The sequence below is a fragment of the Parasteatoda tepidariorum genome, chromosome 4, assembly GCF_043381705.1.
Source record: "Parasteatoda tepidariorum isolate YZ-2023 chromosome 4, CAS_Ptep_4.0, whole genome shotgun sequence".
In the NCBI taxonomy this organism is placed as follows: Eukaryota; Metazoa; Arthropoda; class Arachnida; order Araneae; family Theridiidae; genus Parasteatoda; species Parasteatoda tepidariorum.
The window spans coordinates 59,201,324-59,219,934 of record NC_092207.1 but is presented as its reverse complement, the minus strand read 5'-3'; the positions used below and the strand labels follow the sequence as shown (position 1 = coordinate 59,219,934).

General features: G+C 25.9%; 1 protein-coding gene across 1 annotated transcript in view; it reads left to right on the top strand.

The window, feature by feature from the left end:
• Window positions 1–234: 234 nt before the first annotated feature.
• Window positions 235–18,611, top strand: part of LOC107441330 (cyclic nucleotide-gated channel alpha-3) — a 65,601-nt gene continuing 47,224 nt past the window's right edge. Inside the window, exon 1 of the mRNA XM_016054546.4 lies at window positions 235–372. The gene's annotated coding sequence lies outside the window, so the exon portion shown is untranslated. The remainder of the gene's footprint in view (window positions 373–18,611) is intronic.

Genomic DNA, 18,611 nt, shown 5'->3' with positions numbered 1-18,611 from the left:
ATTTCCACATAGAAGTACTCATTTTGTATTTTTTATTTTTAAAAAAATGAAGTTAAAAATCAAGAGTAAAGTAATAAACAAAATAAAAATACTAAGCATAACTTGAATAGTTTTCTAACTCAAAAATGTGTTAAAAGAATTCGTAATTTCTCAACCTAAAAGATTCTGCGGAACTTTCACGAGATGGCGCAGTAGTCGATGAGGGTAAAACTGACTTAAATTATGGTGACAACCCACGGAAACACGTGTGTTTACAAGGAGCTTCATTTTAGAGTGACAATTTCTCCTCTAATTCATTACTTTAATACCTTCTCTCTTCTACTACTCATTCGTGCTTAGCAAACAATCTTAACAAACATCATACAATTTCAGGTAAGGTCTATTAAATATCTTTTTCAGAAATGATTTGTTTTTATATAAAAAGGGTTTTGATAGATTTTTTTTAAAAAAAAATATTTTTAGAGAAATATTTTTAAAAGCACTAAATTTCTATTTTAAATTAACAGATTTAACTATGTAATGATAGTTTAGTCCTTTAGCTAAAATATAAATTGTTACAAAATAGAATTAAATAAAACATAAATTTAGTTTAAAATATTCTTTTACATAACTATTAAAGATTTTGGATTTTTAAATTTTGAGAAAACAAATATTTTAGGAAAAGAAATTTGATTACAAGTCACAAATATTCTAACTTTTCATACTTAAATACTTAATTTTTCAGAAATCAATTTATATTTATAAGCATTGTATTTTACGAATTTACATAAATTGCGTGTGATAAAACGTAAATTTTTCATTCGCATTGACTTAATTAGGAGACCTCAATATTTATCTTAATGAAAATAAGACATAACCTATAAATAAAAGTATTAACTAACTAATAGACAAAAAAAAGCATAGCATCTACGATTTATCCCAGAAATATATATTATATTTCATACTACAAAATACCCAGAAATATATATAATATTGTATATTACATTGTATATTATACTTATATATATTATATACTATACTACAAATATATGCCCCAAAAATCTTTATATTTTGCTTTAAGAACGTAACAGAAATTTCAAAAATAAGAAGCTAATTTTAAAATAAAATATGCTTTGCGCTTAAACATCTTTAACTATTTATTTTTGATCAATAATAGGAAGAAAACTAATGAATTCTTAATAGTCAACTTTTCAATTATTAAAATGGAGTATAAAAGTCTACAGAAAATTTTTAGAATTTTTCAGTGGAAACTTTCTAGGTTCCTTTTTTTTAAAAAATTATTCATCAATGAACAAAGCTAAGTATAATGCATAATTAATTGTTCGGTATTCTGAAGAATATATTTGAAAATTTTGATTAAGTTACTAATATGTAAAGATATTCACTAGCTAGTGATCAGCCCGAATTACAAGCACATCACGTCTCAGTTTTATAACCCCATAGCTGAATGGCTATTTTAGTAAAGACCATGGTATGCTTCTTCATCTTCGTCTAAATATAAACTTCCTTCACAACATTTTAAAAAATAACTACGAGAATTAAATAATAATTGGCAGTATACTTATGTAAATAATCGCAAGAAAAATTTTCGAAACATTAATAACAATTAGTGTTTAAAAAAAAGTTCCGTAGTTTTCTTACGGAATGATACTCTACTGTAAATTTTCGATGAACTTTATTTAAATGTATTTATAAAGTTACTTTTTAATTTTTGCATTTAAACATTAATAAAAAAAATTCTGGGAACAAAATTATCAAGCTGGTATAAAAAATATCCAAGATAAGTAAAATGATACTACGTATTTAAACACTAAAGACAATAAATATATTATAAAAATAAAACATACTAAAATAAGCTTTACATGATCATTGATTGACCCAAAACACTTTAGGCTTAAACTTTTTAATAGAAATTCAATGTCTCGATTCAGAATTTAAAAACAATTTTAAATATTTCTACAACGGGCTTTTTTGTTAGTGTAAAAAGTATGCTCTCTTAATAAAGACAGTAGTGATCTATTTTAAATACCATATATATTTTAAAATAATTAGTTTTAAGTTAAAGTATTATTAGTTTTGAAAATGATTACATCTTCAGAATGAATTATTCTAAATAATTAATCAAATGAGTTTTATTTGATCCTATTGTTCTTTTTCTTCGGTTTCTCGTTCTTATTGTATTTAACTCTGCATAAATTTTGAAGCACAAATATCCTATATATCACTCAATATTATCTTAAATCAAAAAGTTAAATTTTTTTCGTGTTTAATACAGAGAGAAAGAAACATCCATAAAATTAAAATTAAAATCAACTTGATTTCAATTTAACATTAACATAATTATAAACATTTAACTGTTTTGGCGAAAAATAAGTATCTCATATTTCAATTTTAAAAACGAAAAATATCTTTACCATTATTTTATTAATAATCAATAAAAAGGTATTACTACCTATTTTAACATTATTAATAATTTTATACCTCTAAAATGTAGGGTATGTATAAAAATGTTTTATACCTCTAATACCAGGTTCATATTTTAGGAACCTGGTATTACAAACTTTTAATACTCGTCCCACATATTCGCAATTGAGATAATTCGAACAACAAAAGTGAAAATTCAGCAATTAGAATTTTTTTTTTCGGATCTTGCGTGTTTAAGACCCACTTTGTAGACTTAAGATCTCCTGCAGAGTTCAGAATAAGACTTTTTCCAGCTAATATTTTCTTTCTCTAAATTTATATCCCTTTCTCAACAGTTTATAACCGGAAAACTTACTTTAATGAATTCCCTGAGAAAACATTTGAGTTGAATTAAATATGTGTGCTAACACAAATTCAAATAATCTTATAATATTATACTACAGTAAGTTTATTGCTAATTAAAAATATAGTTTTTATTGGATCAAGTTAAAAAAAGAAATTTGTTTGTAGAAAAATATATATTTAGATAAGTTAATGTTGCATGTGAAATCATACTAGGAAACATTTTTCAGAGCACAAAATTATTTTAGTTATCGATAATATTAAGATGCAATATTATCAACTGCAATGGATTTGAAACCTCTAGATACTTATTTGAAATTTTTTACAAATGAGCATTAAATTGCTATTTCGAATCCTTTTTTATACATTTAATCTCTTTTATTTTGTGATATCTTTTAGGTGATTTAACATAACTATTAATTAGGCATTTAAAATAAATAATATAAAATTATCCGAATACAATATCAATTATTGTACTTGTTAACCAACACCAATTTTTTCAAGAAAGCAAATCAAATTTCAAAGAAGAATATCTAAAAAAATGTTTTTTTTCAATTATTTCCCATTATTAAAAATTGATATAATGCAACTTAAATCAGTTTTTATCCTCGTTCAATGCTTAATTTCTATAATTTCTTAATATTTCTACCTTAGTGCTTTTTTTGTAATTATTTATGGTTTCAAAACCTATATTTACCGGCTTTAAAAATTAACTCCAGATAAATTTGGCTAATTTGCTTATAAATAGATTTTAAAAAATTAACTGAATTACGCTCAACCAGCATTTTTCCACTTATTTAGTAATATATTTATTCAATACGTTTAGATTTAAATGTGCATAAAATAGTAATAGTTTTACAGTGCCTAAAAAATAAAGTAAAATTATAATAATGAAAAGCTTGCTGAAAATTACTAAATAACATTTGATACAATTTATTTTAACGTTATTTCCGCTTTGTCAATTAGGTAATCTGAGATTACTAATTCACACTCTGTAACGTCTACACTACATTTTTATACGGGTCATGCGGGTTTATTAAATATAAGTTATTACAGCTTTTTCTTTTCCATTATGCGTCAAAAACTTTTGTAGTCTTTAAACTTAATACCTCTTTTACTATCACTTTTATTAAAATAAAAACTTAGAAATAGTAACTAGTTGTCTTAGTACTTAGAAATAGTAAAACAATGCTCTGTTTTAATTTTTGATATGATTTTTAATAAGATATATTTTATAAGTATTAATTAGTAATGTTTAGTATGGATCAGATACCTGTAAATAACTTTTTTTCAAAATATGAAAGTAAAAAGTAATTATTAATTTTAATTAAATTTAGAATCTTAACTAATATTATGATAGTTTGACTTATTTACAGAGTATTGTTTCATAAATAACTCTATTGAAGCATTATTTAATTCATAAGAAGTAAGCAGCAAGTAATGACATTTCATAGTTTCTCTTATTCTTGCCATATGTAAAAGAGCATATATAGAATTAATTTCGAAATGTCATTAACTCATAATTTTATAAATAATACTTTTCTTGAACAACAAGCTAGATACAAAAAAAGTAGTGATAAATATTACATTATGTATCTAATAATCCTTTTTATAACTAATAAAGCACAAAACGTTTTAATTGTTGAAACGTATTAGTTTATGTATAGTTAAAGAAATTCCTTGATTAACGAAACTAGTTAGTCTTTATATTAGAAGGAAATTTTTCTGGATTGGTTTTGATGCGACGTTTTACATTTGCTCTTTGGGATGGCATACAGATTCTACTCGACTTCCTGCAATCTTTGCTTATATAAGGCCAAAGGAATGCATATTTGATTAATTTTGTAATAGCTTTGATACACGGATGTTATAATTGATTAATCAAATCAAAAATTACTCTTCTAACTTTAATGAAATGTCACATTACTTCATTTGAGATATCGCTGTAAATATATTCTTCAGAATCAGTTTTTTTTTTATTATTAATGAGACAGGAATTTCTAAAAATCTTTCTAATTCTTCGTTTATTTATTGTTCTTTGGTGATTTCTTCATAACTGATCGCATTAAGAAAAAAAAGTTTGAATTCTCGATAGTGTGTAATTTCCTTCTTTCTACCACAAAAACATATACGTGAGAAGTGTGTGATCTGTGTAAACAGAAAGCTTTCTTGCCTCTTTCGGCGCATAGAGATACGCCGAAAATATTTTATCGTTGTCATTTAAACTGCTTGTAATTCTTTATCATAGATAGGTACATTATTTACGTCGCACTAGAGCTGCACAATAGGCTATTGGTGATGGTCTGGGAAGCATCCCTGAGGATGATCCAAAGACATGCCATCGCAACTTTGGTCCTCTGAAGAGGGAGTTCTTTATCATTTACCAAATGCTGAGGAGAAGTTAACATTTTTGAAAAGAAAGCCAAAACGCGTTTTAACCCATTTTTAGTTTCTATGTATTAAACTGTTCCGATTCCAGAAGCTTATGCATTAACTTGTAAAGTGATCGGGTGATCGGGCTAGAGATGTCAGAGAGCATCAGTTAGTTGCTATTTACTTAAATCGATAGGTTTTGTTGTCAAATTGGTTCATTGTATTTTTCATTGAATTGAAGCAGCATTATACAAAAATCCTCGATAGCAATTTAGAGTTCCTAAAAACCATCGTAATTGGTTGACAGTAACAGTAATAGGTTTTGGAAATCTTGGTATAAATTCTACTCGTTTTGTAAGTGGTTTTTTCTTTGTGACTGAATAATCCAAGAAAGATATTTGTTTGTGTCCGAATTCACATATGGCAACATTAATTGTTATTGCACTAGACGTTTAAATTGGACTTCCTACCGAATTAAAATATCATTCGGAAAAAGATAGCAGAAGTCAAAATGACCTAATATTTCCTTAATGAAAACTTTATTCTGCATCTGAAAGTCTGAATGGCTCTCGTAAATATTATAACAAAACGAATCATTATAGTTCTTTCGGATTCACGTATTGGTTTCTATAAAAGCGCGAACTTTTTAGAAAATACATTTCTGTCGTGCAAATTCTGACTAAACTCGTGAAGTTACAACCGAGAACCGAACACAATTCACTAACTCCGTGGAAATATTCCGGTTGGAATAGTTTAATATGCTGTAAGAAATATTGCGTTATATTTTTCATTCTTCAATGCCATCTGTTGTTTCCTAAGCAGAGTACTCGAAACCGTACCTTTCTATCACTTTCAGTTTCACATTAGTTGATTTATTTATTCAATCTATTTTTCTGACACCCGGAACGTTCTATTTCCTGCAAACAAAAATCCTCATAGAAATTTATAGTCATTTACTAATTTCAATTTTAAAAATTTAAATTTCTTGTCTAGGTCTTACATTCCCAAGAAAAATTCATTGATTACTTCAAATTATCAGTATTTCAATTTATTTTGTACACGAAAATCTACTTAGAAACCAATCTTTTTTTTAAACACAATCAAATCTCTTCTAACTTTCAGAATAGCTATTAAATAAATGTTTTGAACAGATCTTGTTACATAAGTTACTATTAAAATGAATAAAAAATTACATCGGTTTACATAGATCAAAATGTCTTTATAATTCAGATCCAATTTACAAAATAATTTATCTCTAAGAATAAAATCTTTACATCGATGCTAAGAAACAAACTAGATCAAACCTTGGAAGCGTTCCAACAGAGACAGAATAATTCGTTTTAAAATCGATGCAATGAGAAATATGTTAAAAAATTCTTCATTTTTAATAATAAGTTAAAGTATATTATCAATGTTGTTGACATCAATTATATTTTATATTTAAAATTATTACATGTTTTTCTTATTACTATACTTATATGATTACAATTTTATTACTTTTTTTTTCAATCCTAAGTGTTTGTGCCACTCTTAGCATTCACGGTTATTTTAAATCTGAAATATATTTTTAAATGACTTTGAAGCTTTACTTGACTAAAGCACAAAATTGCTGTGCAAAATCTAAAAACTAAAAAAATGTATTTTTATGTAATTAAATAAATAGTGTTCAATAATTTTTTTGGCTAAAAAATACGTTTAAAATGTTTTAAAAAATTGGCTTTTTGAATGTTCTTACGATATATTTGTACCGTGTTTTTTAGAAAAAGCNTATATGTTTATTCAGAGAAAGTACGTTTTTGTGTCTGATTTCGTAACTTAATTAATAGTTAGCACTAATTAATTAGCATATTTGAGGTCACCCCCAGGAACCATTAAGATTGACACTTAGTTCGTGAAAATCCGATCATTAGAACGAAAGTTATTCAGGGTGATTCGTTTTTTTTTTTGCGGACTGTACATTATTTACGTCGTACTAGAGCTAAACAATGGGCTATTGGCGATAGTCTAGTAAACATCCCTGAGAATGATCCAAAGACATGCCATCGCAACTTTGATCCTCTGAAGAGGGAGTTCTTTATTATTGACCGAATGTTGAGAAGAAGTTAACATTAACACAGGTTGTTGCTATTTACTTAAACCTATACGTTTTGTTGTCAAATCGGTTCATTGTATTTTTCATTTATCATTCTTTTTCACTCTTTTTAAATATTTGCTTAAAGGTGCTTGAATTGAAATAGCAATACATAAAAATCTTTGACAGCAATTTAGCGTTCCTAAAAACCATCGTAATTAGTTGACAGTAACAGTAATAGGTTTTGGAAATGTTTGTATAATTTCTACTCATTCTGTAAGTGGGTTTTTTTCTGTGACTAAATAACCCAAGAAAGATATTTGTTTATGTCCGAATTCACATTTGGCAACATTAATTGTTATTGCATTAGACGTGGGAATTGGACTTCCCCCGGAATTAAACTGGCAATTTAAATATCATTCAGATAAGGATAGAAGAAGTCAAAATGACCTAATATTTCTTTAATGAACAGTTGAAAACTTTGTTCTGCATCTAAAAGTTCGAATGGCACTCTTAAATATTCGTACAAAACAAGTCATTATAGCTCTTTCGGATTCACGTATGGGTTTCAATCAAAGCACGTACTTTTTAGAAAATATCTTTCTGTCATGCAAATTCTGACTAAACTCGTGAAGTAACAACAGAAGACAATTCACTAACAGAACACAATTCACTAACTCCGTGGAAATATTCCAGTTGGAATAGTTTAATATGCTGTAAAAAATATTGCGTTACATTTTTAAGTCTTCAGTGACATCTGTTGTTTCCTAAGCAGAGCACTCAAACCCGTACCTTTCTATCACTTTCCGTTTTACATTACTTGATTTATTTATTCAACCAATTTTTGTGACACCCAGAACATTCTGTTTCCTGCAAATTAAAATCATCATAGAAATTTATCGCCATTTTCTAATTTCAATTTTAAAATTCAAATTTCTTGTCTCAGTCTTGCATTCCCACGCAAAACTTCATTGATTACTACAAATTATCAGTATTTCAATTTATTTTGTACGCGAAAATCTACTTAGAAACCAGTCTTTCTTTTAAGCACAATCAAATCTCTTCTAACTTTCAGAATAACTATTAAATAAATGTTTTGAACAGATCTTGTTACATAAGTTGCTATTAAAATGAATAAAAAATTAAATCGGCTTACATTGCTCAAAGAGTCTTTATAATTCAGATCCAATTTACAAAATAATTTATCTCTGAGAATAAAATCTTTACATCGATGCCGGGAAGCAAACTAGATCAAACCTTGGAAGCGATCCAACAGAGACAGAATAATTCGTTTTAAAATCGATGAAATGTGAAAATATGTTAAAAAATTCTTCATTTTTAATAATAAGTTAAAGTATATTATCAATCTTGTTGACATCAATTATAATTTAAATTATTACACGTTTTTTTTTATTACTTTACTTATATGATTACGATTTCATTACTTTTTCTTCTATCCTAAGTGTTTATGACACTCTCATTTTAAATCATAAATATATTATTTAAATGGCTTTGAAGCTTTACTCGACTAAAGCACAAAATTGTTGTACAAAATATAATAACTCAAAAAATGTATTGTTGTGTAATTAAATAAATAGTACAATATTTTTTTTTGCTAAAAAATACGTTTAAAATGCTTCAAATAATTGTCTTTTTGAGTTTCTTACGATACCTTTGTACTGTGTTGTTTTATAGAGAGTGTCAATTTTTTTTTAGAACTTACAAATTAGAATATATTTTTTTTTCAAAAAAAGTTTTTTTGAATCTAAAATATCAAAAGTATTCATATTTTAATATTTATCAATTATATATTTTTCATATTTCTCAATTTAAAATGTAAGTGCATTGTAAAAAGCAACACATTTACCATAGGTCGTGTAATAGTAGTCATCAAAAGACAGGAACAAAAAAAACTTAATATAATTAGGATTCATGCAGCACAATTGTGAAAAAAAATTAATAAAAACGCATGAACGCGTCGCGCATAAACTTTTTTAAAGTAGAAGTTATATTTTCGATCATTTGGAAAATTTAATCAATTCAAAATGGCAAGTTAAAATGACGCAGGCCTGCAAATTTTAAATTATAAAAGGTGATGAGGAGGGACATTCCTATTACATGGAAAAACTAAATCATTTTTATGCCTCTGATGTATATTTTCATGATATATTGAATGCAATCAAATTCAAATAGAAAGATTAAAAGTTAATAATGTTTTACATATCTAGGAACAATTTTCTATTTACATTTATTCACACATCTAACATGAGGCATTGTTTCTCAAATATTTTATACTGTAAATCCTTTAAAATGTTTAGTAAATTAAAAGAATCAATGGTTTTTAGGCCATAAAGTAAAGGTATTCAACACGCGTGGAGCGCTGACCAGTCGTGGCTCTCTGGTTAACACTTTTGTGGCCCGCAGTATTTTCTCATTCTATTTAACATAATAGTTTGCTAAGAAAGTGAAAAGTATAATGTAATAATAATTATTTATCGGATAGATCAGCTGTTGGAGGATGCAATTGAATTGAAAGTTACATATGACACATTATAATTCCACATGAACTTATCACATGAATGCTTTAGCTAAACACTTTTTTTTTCTTGCTCAGTATCTCAGTATCATCATAGCTGCTTTTGCTTCAGATAATAACAAAAGTGAACAAAATACATAGAGTCTACTACCTAAATAAATTGACAGTAGAATTTTACGAATAAGAGTGATGTTGCCTATTGTTGACTATTGATGAAAAACGTTGAAGACCCTTACAGTGAAAATTTTTATTTGTAGTGTAGAAATCAAAAATTGAAAGTTCCATGCATTCATTTTAGTTTTACATTTTCTTACTTTATTAAACTCAGCATAAGAAAGCATTGTCTTCATAATAAGGAATGGGACTATTTTGATTTTGTACGTATGCTCAATTTATGCTTGCTTTAATAAAAAAACGTTTTTTTTTATTAAAAAAAAACTCCATTTTAACGAAAAAAGGGAAAAACGTTATTTATTTTTAGAATGCTTAGTCCCTCCTCTTGAACAAAATTTACTTAAATTCAATATATACGGGACGATAAATGCTAATAAGAATAATAAATATTAATAACAATAAATATTAATGATAAAGCATATTATTTACAAAAATAATATTATTATATAAATATTAATGATTATAATAAAGCATTCGAAAAAAGTTAGGGAAAAATAATATACATGTCATAAAGTGTTGTAGAATCAACATAAAGGGAAAAAATTTACTTATGAACGATGTAACATTTTTTTTTATCTATGCTCTCTCAAATAATTGATTTGTCAGTAGTTTGAATTATAATACAGTTCAAATTTGCTGAAACCTGATTAAGATTCAATCAGATAGTTTACATTAAACTATAATAAAATATAATCAAGTTTAAAAAGTACGATAATATTGTTTCATCACGTTTAAAAAGTTCAGAAGTATCGTGTCATAACGCTTAAGAGGTACTATATTTTTATGTCATCGCCTTTAAGAAGTTTAATAATTTTGCGTCATAACGTTCATGATGTTTGGTAATATCATACCATAACACTAAAAAATTACTTTATTATGATACTGGATTAAACTATAACATGGTTTAACATAGCATCTCATTATGGTTAAACGGTAATGTTTAGCATGTTTCAAAATATCAAATAGCGTACTAAAAAAATAAAAAAGAAGTACTAAAAAAACGCAATTTGATGCTAAAAAAGCTAAATTTTTCTATTTTATACCTTCGAACTTTCAAAGGTAAATGATTTAATAAAATAGCATCTTATTCTCGCTCAACCAAATTTCTTTAATCAGTGAGCAGTTATAAAAAAGGAAAGGATTTGTAAGACAAAGAAATAATATCAATAACGGAAAATGAATAAGAAAAACGTCTCTTTCTCTCAGAAAATAAAAGGCTTTTAGATTTCTTACATAATGATTTCTTGTCACGACAAAGTTTCCAGCGCAAATAAAACTTTCTGCAGTTTTATCTCTATAACTTAGTACATTTTAAATCCATCACTTATTTTCAGGAAGTAATAATACAAAATATATATTAATTACGAATTTAAATTCATTTTCAATTATTAAGTCAGTAAATACTCACTTTAAAAAAATAGAATAATAAAATTTCAATTAATCGTAAAATTTATTTGAGCTACGTTTTGAACATTATTTAAAAGATCATTTTGATATGCTAAGTTTTAGAGAAAGTTATTTATGATTTCATAGATTTTCTTAGTTTTTTTTCTGACGATCAAATAGATCCTAGTTCAGTAACTATTAAAGAGAAATTTAGCATGGTGAAAGAGCCTTTTTTAACTTCAATTTTTGTTAAATTTCCCATTTAATCTTCACTAGATGAGAATTCTTTAAATTCCAGATAGAACAATAAATTAACTACTAGCTCTTTTTAATCTTTCGAAAACCTATAATTAAAGATAAATTCCTCCATTAAGCTATTTTATGGCTTGAAATGACAATAAGAGGCTAGATTTAAGATCATTTTACACAAAGAGGTAAAAAAAGGAATAAAAAAATAGGGAAACATATCTCTCAAATATCATAAATTATCGTGTATACAGCATACAAATTCATTAATATTGCTTCGCATAACTAGGTACAATATAAGTAATTATAGTATGAGACGATGAATATGTGTTCAATCCAAATTTGGTATTTTTTTACGAAATAAATGTTTGATTATAAGAAAAGGCAGAATTATTTTTAAGCACAGTAAATCTCAAATATCGAGTAAAATATCCCTTTTTAAATGTCGAAGTTTTACACAGTGTACAAAGGAAAACGAAATACCCTGAATAACTTTTGATCTAATGATCGGATTTTCACATACTAGATCTCAATTTATTTGGTGAATGGGGGAGGCGACCTCAAATACGCTAATTAGTTAGTGCAGACAATATAAGCTACAAAATCAGACACAAGAACGTACTTTCTCTGAATAAGCATATATATATATATATATATATATATATATATTTGACGAATTCTGATTCCTGACCCAAAAATACTGAGGGTAGCAGTAATGTGGAAAATATGGTCCTACTAATATGGTCGAGAAAACGAACAAAAATTTGAATTCCTTAATGTTAATTTTACCTTTTGAATATTTCGCCATATCTTGAGAACTTTTTAAGCGAATTGAAAAATATTTGCTCACAATTATAAAATTCGTTTTTCCAAATATAATTCCATGAATAATGTTTGCACTCAATTATAAAACTATTTTGTTTTAAAATTATTTGCTCTAATAATTATTTATTGTTTTTTTATTAAATAGTCAAAAAGTTTGAAATGTAGAGTGTACGCATTTTTACATCATTTTAAGTAATGCAAATTTATATGACAAAATACAAAATTTGAATGAAATCGGTCAAATAGTTCCTGAGAAATAGAAAGTTAAAAAAAAAAAATCAGATATTTAAAATTCGATTTCTCAGGAACTATTCGACTTATTTCACTCAAATTTTGCTTTTTGCCGTATAAAATTGCATTCTATAAAGTTATGTAAGAATATGAAAATCGAAACATTTTCGACTATTAGTAAATAAAACATCTAAAAAAATTATTAAAAACTATTTTTCGTCAGAAATTATTTTTTGCAGAAATTGGCAAAAAATAATTTTAATTTGCTTAAGAAGTTAAAAAGTATAAAGTAAATTAAAGCATGAAGTATGTTACCATTAAGGAGTTCAAACTTTCGACTTCTCTATTAGGGCCATATTTCCCAGATTGTGCCCCAGAGGGTTCCTACCCCTAAAATCTTATCCCATTCTGAATTCCTACTCCTAAAATATAAGGGGTTGTCTCCAGCGGAGGCCACCCCTATGATAATCCGTAGAAAAAAAAATACGTTTTTCCAGAGAAAGTATGTTAATGTGTCTGATTTTGTGGTTTAAAATAATGTTTGCTCTGACTAATTAGCATATTTTCGCTCACCCCCTCGAACCATTAAGGTTGAATCCTGGTAGATAGAAATCCGATCATTAAATCTAAAGTTATTTCATAGGGGGAATAACTGTTAATCTATTGATGAAGTATATTTTTTTCGCATTGTACATATGTATTTATGTCTTTTTATTAGTTTCTAAAATGTAAAGGTTACAAAGCATAGTTTAATTTATTGTGAATTTTTTTACTCTCTGCTTATAAATGAAACTTTTTTAATTTTGACAAAATTCATTTTATAAAAAATAATACATTGAGTTTATCAAAAATTATGCCAAAGCTTATTAAAATGTTACATTTCTCAAAGAAGTTTCGACAAAATTCTGATAGATTAATAGTTTTTTTACTCAATTTACTTAATTTACTCTCGTCTTCCCTCAGTTGATATTTATATACTTACTGTTAATGAGCTAAAAGTTGAATAATATTCACAATACTTTTCAAATGTCTTAAATATTTAACTGTAAGTGCAGAACTATTACCTTAACGACTTTTTGAACTCTTTGTATTTCCAATTAAAGCATATTTAACAATACTTTTATTATTACCTTTCTTTTATTGTGCTTGTCAGGGTCACGTGATGTAATAACACGCATTTTCTGATGTTGCGAGCTAAAAGCTTGATATTATAGATATGATCATTTTTTTGTTTTGTTTTTTTTTGGACGATGGATGAAGAAAAGAATAAAAAAATGGTGAATTAGTTTTTGTAGAATTTTGCGTTATTTCTTTTATAAAAGGTTACGACTGACAGTGCTATACACTTTATAAATATTTATTTTCTTCCAAAATTCAATTTATGAAATTAAACATTTTTTTACACAAATTATTCTTTAAAAATTAAGCATAAATATTATCTTGGGTGCATTTTTCTCTCATTTCTTGTAAGTACTCTTTTTCATTTTATAATGTTTTTCTTAATTTAAAATATTAAAATATTTTTTGTCTTTCTAAATTACAAGCAAGAAGTAAAATATTTAGACAATCTGAAACATATTCTAACACTTGATTCAAATAAATGAAACAAATTTTAGCTTCTAAGCCTTTGTTACCTTATTTGAGTTAACTCTGTTATAAACGCGTAACAAAAGTAATTTCCTTTTTCAATTTTTTATTTTTAAATACTTATTTAAATGCAACAAAATAAAGCATTTGATTCACGTTCAATATTTTAGCTATTAGTATACATAATCTATAAATGTATATTTTCCTAATATTTATTAATCTTAAGAAATAATCTAATCTAATCGTTGATCATCTCATTTAATCTCAAACAAATATTATTCCAATAAACAATGATAACAAAAAAATATTTAAAATAATAGATAAAGAATGGTTAGATTTGTAATTGTGTTTCCTTGTAATAATTTAGTGCCCGAAATTGCTTAAAAGCAAGAAAAATAATTCGAATACCATCCCATTTCCCAGGTTTATTCGGAAAGTGAACTCCTAAAAGCAAGAAAAAATCAAACTTTCAAAGCAAAAACGGGATTCCTTCCGAAAATACCAAAAATGTTTTTTTTTAGAATTTCGTCTTCGTTCGGGTATAATTTCGTATTATTAAATATTTACTCTGGATCCTAAACTTCTCAAGTCTTTGAAGAAGTTTAGTTGAAGGTTACTCCCACATAACGCAATCGATATAACTTTGTTTTGATGGAGCATCTTTAATGTCAATAAAAATGTACGAAGACTTAATCATGAATATATTCTTTATATACAGATTCCAAAGGAATTGTTTACTATAAAAAAAAAAAGCAAAATCTTTGTATAATTGGCATGAAAATAAATTTTGTCCGCATATTTCAGTAATTTTTAATAGTATTCAACGTCATGTAGAAATTGTTTTTGCAGATCTGCAAGATATTTAATTGTAAATTACGTTTTAATTCTTGCTTAATTGTAGAGGAGAGGGGCTAGTGTTGATATGAAACTAGAGTGAACACATTGAAAAATCAATTATTAGTCAAATTTCTTGCGTGAGATATCATAGTACAGTGCGTGAAATAGAAAATGGACCACCCTAAATAACTTTTGATCTAATGATCGGATCTTTCCATTCTAGGACTCAATCTTAAAGATTCGAAATGGTAACCTCAAATTTGCTAAATAGTTAGTACTGGTTGTGAAACTTACTTAATTGCATAGATTTCGTTTTAATTACTCTCAGCATTAAAAATTTATAAATCTAAATGCTTGAATTAGTAAACTTTCTGTTGAGACAATTGACAGAAATGAATTATATTTCGTCAATGCATTACTGAGGCTGAAAAATTAAATTGTCAAAGTTATTAACACTAGATTCATTTTTGTAGTACTCTACTTATAAAAATTGAAAAACATTTATCATAAGAAATAAAAAATTAGTCCCAAACATCTTCAAAATTGCTTATTTTAACAAATAAATTAATTTAGAAATATTTCAAGCATTAAACACACAAACTATTTCAGGTGACAGAATATTTTCACTTAAGCTCTATTTTTTTATTCAAACAATACCCGCTAAATATTATGAAACTGAATCGATTTATTTTGTTGAAAATGTATCAAGCAAACCACATTGCAATTCTAAAAACAATAAACAAAAAAACGAAACCTAATAATATGATTTAAAGTATAAAAAAATCCATTCTTTTCACAACGTAAAAGAAATATTGACTTTCAAAGTTCTTTAAATACTATAAAGTCATTGTTATTTCATTTTTTCTATTTAAGATGTTACTCCTTTTTAATATTTTTTTAAATGTATGTATTATCATTAATTAGATAATGAGCATCATATATAAAGTACATAATTGTTTGTTTAACCATTGAGAATAACACTATTTAACATAATTTTCATTTAATTCTTTCAAATAAAAAAAGGTCCTAAAATCAATATCTAGAAATACATTATTTATCATATTTTTGTCTCAGATAATTTAATGATATTAATTAAAAATATGTAGATGCGCATCTGGATACAAAATGTATTAATTTATTATAGTTAACTTAAGTTAAATAATTAATCTAAAAATTTGCATTCGCCATAAAATGAATTCCTTAATTTAAATATTTATGTTATCGTAAAATGAAGGTAGAAATTTTGTGTAATTGAAATTCTGAATGTTTATCTTAAATCTTAAACAAAGAATTTTTATACATAAAAGCATACATCTTTAGACTAAATCAAATATTAGAAAATGAAATCTTAATTTCGAAACAATTTATTTAAAACTATATTTGTCACGTACTTATTAAAAATTCACTATAAATACTGAATTGTTTTTTTAAAAAAAACTAATGTTTGTCTTCTCATAGCATTTATTTAATTAAAATCATTTGATCTTATTTTTCATATATTATGCAAACATCTCCTTCCTATTTTTCTGATAAGCACTTTCATTCCCATATTGTTGGTATATCAAACTATACCTTTCTGTGTAAAAAATTTGATTTTACATTGCGAATTCTCTTTAAAAAAATAATATTTTGTAACATATTTTAATTAAATTAAAATGATTTGGATTAATTAATCATAAGCATACGCAAATCACATGTTTTCCATAACTAATGTTTTATTTTTATTTTTATTTTTTATTATTTAACATTAACAATACCTTTTGATAAATATATCAAGCAGTCCTTTTCTAGTTCGATTATCTGATTGTAAATCGGAAATTATCTTTCCTCATTCAACGATAAGAGAACCAAACTTGAATTCGAAAATAATATCGAATAAGTCATTTGAGTTCTAAAATGGTTGCTTTACAAAATAGATTTAGATAATCATTTCCTATCTGAAAACTTATTTGAAACTCATGTTTCTCATTTCCATGAATAAAATTCTCTAGTTCATTACTTATTTATTCTTTTTTCGCAGTTTATTTTTATTTGAATTGTTTTGACAACCACTGACTGATAAACTAAAAACATAAGCAACTTGATATTTCTCGAAAAGTTGTTTAAATAATTTATATATACATTAAAATTTTTAATTTGCTTTTATTAAGCTAAGAAAAAAATATATAAAAAGCATCACTCCCCATTTGAGTCGAAGTTTCATAGATTTAAAGGATTTGAAGTTCAAAACCTTTAAAGGATTTGAGGTTTAAGGGATTGAGATTCAAAGTTTTAAACTTTAATGCGAAATACTCAATTGCAACCAAACGAGTGATAAAAATTAGTTTGGTAGGATTAATTTTTAAATTTTAAAAAAACGTATGATAACAGCAGTAAAATTATCTATTGCAATGAATTGATAACTGATTTTTGTACCATAACAACTAAATGAAATTTGTCGAACACATAATTCGTTAAATAAAATTTAAAGCGACAAAAATGTTGTTCAAAGTTAATTCAAAATTCTAATTTCTGTAAGCGGAAAGCTTAAAAACGATTATGAAAATGCATTCGTAATCAATGGCTTATTTTTTTTATTTTTTCAAAATATAATAATAATATATATTTAAGTATATTTTTAATGAAACATAGCACGTAAACAAAACTCTTGTGATAAAAAAAATATTATAAATAATTTTGATTTTATAAGAATAATTTGTATGTTGTGCAAAATTTGGAGGCATATTTCTTAATGAAACTACGTAAACGTAATCTAAGCAAAAACTGCTCTTCGCTTGACGGCTAAAGGAAAATGCCATTATATTTGGCATAAAGATTGCTGTTTAAATGTTTAAAACAATCAATATCTTAAAAAATATAGACATGGAAATAAAAAAAAGTAATTCACGCACATTTTTTTTTTCAATTTTAAACTCCGAGTGCATAAGAAATTTTAGCTCAAAGCGAGAGTGACACTTGTGTATCGAATGAATAACGCAATTAATATATTTACTCGATTAGTTTTCTTTAAATGAATCCCCCCAAAATATTTTCTCATTATAAAAAGCATATATGGCAGTACTTTTACTTTCGTTACTTGTACCGCCGGTACAAGTAAAAAGTACGTACTTTTACTTGTACTTCGTTACTTTTTAAATTTAGTACTTTTACTTGTACTTTCGTTACTTTTTTAGGGAAAAAGTACAAGTATTTGTAACGGAAATGTCAAATGAAATCGTTACTTTATTCTAAAACTCGGTAAGCTTTCTAAAAACGAAAAAGAAAAAAAAAATTAAATTTAAAAAAAATTCTTATGTTTTTTTAATCGCATCTTGTACCTTGCATTTTAATTGTACCTTGCATCAAATTTAATTGGTTGGAAGAGAAAGCTAGGGGGGAGGCTACAAAAAAATTGGAAAGATTTGTCCAAGCTGAACACCCTGCTATAACTAATAATGTAACAGAAAAAAAACCAGGGATTTTAAATTTTCTAAAGCTTAAAACATCATGCCAATCACCAACAACAGAAGAATATATGGCATACATGAGCTCAAATGTCGAAACGGAAAGCATATCAATTTTGAATGATATTACATTTAT